Source organism: Triticum dicoccoides, chromosome 1A (assembly GCF_002162155.2).
Source record: "Triticum dicoccoides isolate Atlit2015 ecotype Zavitan chromosome 1A, WEW_v2.0, whole genome shotgun sequence".
Taxonomy (NCBI): Eukaryota; Viridiplantae; Streptophyta; class Magnoliopsida; order Poales; family Poaceae; genus Triticum; species Triticum dicoccoides.
In genome coordinates this window covers 54,137,318-54,142,597 of record NC_041380.1, presented here as the reverse complement: position 1 = coordinate 54,142,597, position 5,280 = coordinate 54,137,318, and positions in this window count along the sequence as shown.

The following is a 5,280-nucleotide window of genomic DNA, read 5'->3' as shown; positions in this document are numbered from 1 at the left end:
TCCCAAGGACAATATTATGTCTATTATTCTTGGAAGACCTTTTTTGAATACTGCAGGGGTATTAGTGTTATACCTCTCTCTTTTCATGTTAATGGTAATGAGCATACGGTACACTTTCCGAGGAAACAACCTCAAGTCCACAGTATCAATTCTATTGGAAAAATCCCATTGATTATTTTTGGAGGTTTTGAATTTCCTGTTCCTACTGTGAAGAACAAATATGATATTCTTATCATTGGGGATGTGCATATCCCTGTTGAGGTAACATAGTGTCATTCAAAATTTCTCTGGTTTCACGTTACTAAAAATGAGTTTGTTAACAAGACTTGATCAACCTTGTTAGTGGATTCCTTTTGATGAGCATGAGATGGATGAAGTTAAAAAGCACAACATTCTGTACCCTCCTTTTACTTTCTGTTATTTAGTTGAAATAGTATTTTCTGTCAGTTTTTTGAATTATCCGTGGCAATAGACCAACTTAGGCCAAAAGCCTAAGCTTGGGGGAGTGTGCATTTCCCACCGACATTACATTTATGTTCACACACTTATTGCTAGATTTCGGTGCTCATACTTTTTCATTGTAATATTCATGCTAGTTTATTTCTTTTTATGCTTTCTTCTTGTGTGTTTAATAAACCTTATGAAAAACCAAAAACATTAGTTGTAGCTTTCAGCTAGTTTTAATTTCCATGCTTGTAGTAGAATTAAAAAGAAAACCCAAAAAGATTTCATGTTCTTCTTTTGCTTGTTGGGAGCTTTCCCATGTAAATAGTTTTATTTCTTTTCTTTTCTTTGGGGGTCGATAGGAGAAGACCATAATTAAATTGTTAAAGTGGCTCTTATATGCATTATTGTTGATTTGACAAAAGAGCCCATATTGCCTTGTCTTCTCCTGTTTATTGAATGCTTGCAGATTCCAGCTTAGTCCAATGCACGTGCACTATTACTATTATTCACATCGTTCGGTCGTGCAAGTGAAAGGCAATTATGACGATATATGATGGATTGATTGAGATGAGAAAAGCTGGTATGAACTCGACCTCTCTTGTTTTTGTAAATATGATTGAGATGAGAAAAGCTGGTATGAACCCTATTATGAATAAACATGTTTGCAATGACAATTAGAGATTATAGTTTCTTATGCCATGCTTAATTAGCTATGAGCTTATAATGGTTTACCTTGCGTGCCAACATGCTATTAAAATGGTTGTGATGTGGTATGATAGGGTGGTATCCTCTTTTGAACGATTCGAGTGGCTTGACTTGGCACATGTTCACGCATGTAGTTGAAACAGAATCAACATAGCGTATACGATATTTATGTTCATGGTGCATTATATCCTACTCATGCTTGCATTCGGTGTTGATTAATTTTAATGCATGTTCATGACTGTTGTCCCTCTCTAGCTGGTCGCTTCCCTGTCTTTTTCTAGCCTTCACCTCTACTAAGCGGGAATACTGCTTGTGCATCCAATCCCATAAACCCCAAAGTTATTCCATATGAGTCCACCATACCTACCTATATACGGTATCTACCTGCCGTTCCAAGTAAATTTGTATGTGCCAAACTCTAAACCTTGAAATAAACATTCTGTTTTGTATGCTCAAATAGCTCATGTATCATCTAGGGCTGTCCGTATCTTCCATGTTAGGCGGGCTATTCTCAAGAGGAGTGGACTCCGCTCCTCATTCAAAAGAAAATGGCCGGTCACCGGGATGCCCAGTCCGATGCTTTATGCAAATCAAATCAAAATAATTGCAAACAAAACTCCCTCGGGACTGTGTTAGTTGGAGGCACTCGTTTTTTTGAGCAGGCCATGGATTGATGCTTGTTGGTGGAGGGGGGGGGGTATAAACTTTACCATTCTGTTTGGGAACCGCCTATAATGTGTGTAGCATGGAAGATATCGCCATCTCTCGGTTGTTATGTTGACAATGAAAGTATGCTGCTCAAAATATTATTCATATCTATTTCAAAACCGAGCTCTGGCACCTCTACAAATCCCTGCTTCCCTCTGCGAAGGGCCTATCTATTTACTTTTATGTTGAGTCATCATCCTCTTATTAAAAAGCACCAGTAGGAGAGCACCGCTGTCATTTGCATTCATTATTGTTAGTTTACATTGACTATGACTTGAGTAGATCTCTTTCACCATGAATTACAATGTCTAGTCAGTCCTTGATATTTAAAGGTGCTCTGCATTTATGTTTTCCGGTCTCGGAAAGGGCCAGCGAGATACCATCTTGTTATATCATATTATGATTATTTTGGGAAATTGTTGTCATCCGAGATTTATTAATATTGCTCGCTAGTTGATTATGCCATTGATATGAGTAAACATGAGACCTAAGAATTATTGTGAATATGGTTAGTTCATAATCTTTGCTGAAAAGTTGAATGCTGGCTTTACATATTTACAACAACAAGAGCAAACATAGTTTGTAAAAGTTTTTCTTTATCACTTTCAGTTTGTCAACTGAATTGCTTGAGGACAAGAAAAGGTTTAAGCTTGGGGGAGTTGATACGTCTCTGTCGTATCTACTTTTCCAAACTCTTTTGCCCTTCTTTTGGACTCTAACTTGCAAGATTTGAACGAAACTAACCCGGACTGACGCTATTTTCAGCAGAATTGCCATGGTGTTATTTATGCGCAGAAACAAAAGTTCTCGGATTGACCTAAAACTCCACGGAGATTATTTTTGGAAATAATAAAAAATACTGGCAAACGAATCAAGGCCAGGGGGCCCACACCCTTGCCACGAGGGTGGGGGCGAGCCCCCCTCCCTCGTGGGCCCCCTGGTGCTCCACCGACCTCAACTCCAACTCCATATATTCGTGTTCGGGGAGAAAAAACCAGGGAGAAAGATTCATTGCGTTTTACGATACGGAGCCGCTGCCAAGCCCTAAACTCTCTCGGGAGGGCTGATTTGGAGTCAGTTCGGGGCTCCGGAGAGGGGAACCCGTCGCTATCATCATTGTCGGTGTCAAAGCCGGCGGATCTCGGGTAGGGGGTCCCGAACTGTGCGTCTAGGCCTGATGGTAACAAGAGGCAGGGGACATGATGTTTTACCCAGGTTCGGGTCGTCTTGATGGAGGTAAAACCCTACGTCATGCTTGATTAATATTGGTGATATGGGTAGTACAAGAATAGATCTACCACGAGATCAGAGATGCTAAACCCTAGAAGCTAGCCTATGGTATGATTGTATGTTGTGATTGTTGTCCTACAGACTAAAACCCTTCAGTTTATATAGACACCGGAGAGGGTTTGGGTTACACAAGGTTGGTTACAAAGGAGGAGATATCCATATCTGTATTTCCTAGCTTGCCTTCCACACCAAATAGAGTCCCACCCGGACATGAGACGAAGTCTTCAATATTGTATCTTGATAGTCTAACAGTCCGGCCAATGGAGATAGTCCGGCTGTCCGGAGACCCCCTAATCCAGGACTCCCTCAGTAGCCCCTGAACCAGGCTTCAATGATGATGAGTCCGGCGCGCAGTATTGTCTTCGGCATTGCAAGGCGGGTTCCTTCTCCGAATACAACACAGAAGAACTTGAATACGAGGAGAGTGTCCGACCCTGCAAAATAAGTTCCACATTCCATCATAGAGAGAATAATATTTCCGCAGATCTAATTTGCTGGCTTGTTTTGGCAGCATGATGTTATGTCATGGCCCGGTGATTATTCGAACCATTTCCTTTAACTAGACCCGCACATAACGCGAGGCAGTTTTTCGACACGTCTTGTCAAAGCAGAGATCGTGTCCCCTTATTACTGGATTCTCATCAATTGTGGCGCTTGGGGGATAAGCGAGTTTTACCAGGCAAGTGGGGACGCTTAGTTTTGTCCGCCCATATAAAGGGATAAGGATTCACCTTTCTATCCATGCCTTCTTCCTCCTTTGCTCATCCGTTTTCGCACACTCGAGCTCAAGCGCCCAAGTCCACACTTCCACCTCAACCTTCTCCAACCATGTCCGGAGCAGGAGGCAAGTGGATGGTCTCCTCCGTCACGGAGGGAGACATCAAGAAACTGAGGAGAGCCGGATACCTGCGCGACGACATCGCGCACCGGCTCCCAGATGTGGGGCAGCTCATCCCCACCCCCAGGCCCCATGAGAGGGTAGTATTCCTCACCCATTTCCTCCGTGGACTGGGATTCCCTCTCCATCCATTCGTCCGGGGGCTCATGTTCTATTACGGCCTGGATTTCCATGATCTGGCCCCGAACTTCGTCCTCAACATCTCGGCATTTATCGTTGTGTGCGAGGCATTCCTCCGCATCAAGCCCCACTTCATCTTATGGCTGAAGATCTTCAATGTCAAGCCGAAGGTCGTGGGCAGACACGAGGCGGAGTGCGGAGGCGCCATGGTGGGTAAGATTCCCAACATAACATGGCTCGAGGGCTCCTTTGTGGAAACCATAAAGGGGTGGCAATCGGGGTGGTTCTATATCACCGAGCCGTGCGACCCTGCATGGGCAGTGACCCCCGAGTTCCGATCTGGCATCCCCACGCGGCTCACCTCCCGGAAAGAGAAGGGCCTGTCCTTGGGTAATTCGAAAGAGCTGACCGGACTCCAAACATGTATTCAAAACATGGTGGACAAGAAGCTCAAGCTTGTCAACATAGTCCAAGTTATGCTCATCCGCCAGATACTCCCATGCCAACAACGGGAGTTCAACTTGTGGGAGTTCAATCCGGCGCAGCACCGAACTATGAACAGGCTCTTCGACACGACTCATGAAGACGCCTGGAGGGTGTTGTTCAAAAGCGCCGAAGCCAGTGCGAATTTAGCGCGAAGCGCCAAGCCAGTGCCGTAAGCTCTGCTTTACCTTTCATAGGATACTTATTTTATACAGATTGGCTCTGTGCGGGATCTAAACTCCCGTACCTTTGACAGGACTAGCAGAAGATGGCCGGACAGATCGACTGTCTGGCTCCTTTGCCCGAAGGCCCCGCAGACGCTCTTCTGGCGAAGATGTTGACTCCAGCCCCTTATACAGTGCCGAAGAAGACCAAGAAGGCCAAGGGAACTCGAAAGAGTTCCCGACACCAGGTGTCGTCGGACTCACCGTCCGATGACTCTGCGGCGCACACTTCCCTCGAAGACGAGGAAGAAGAAGAAGATGCTCCCCCACCGACTTGGGGAGACAGGAAAAGGAAGGCCGCCCCAACCGGGGAGGCCGGAGGGTCCAAGAAGGGAAGGACTCTCCTTCCGAACGGTTCCACCGCCGCCGATGAAGGCGAAGACGAGTGGTTGCCCAGGGTCAAGC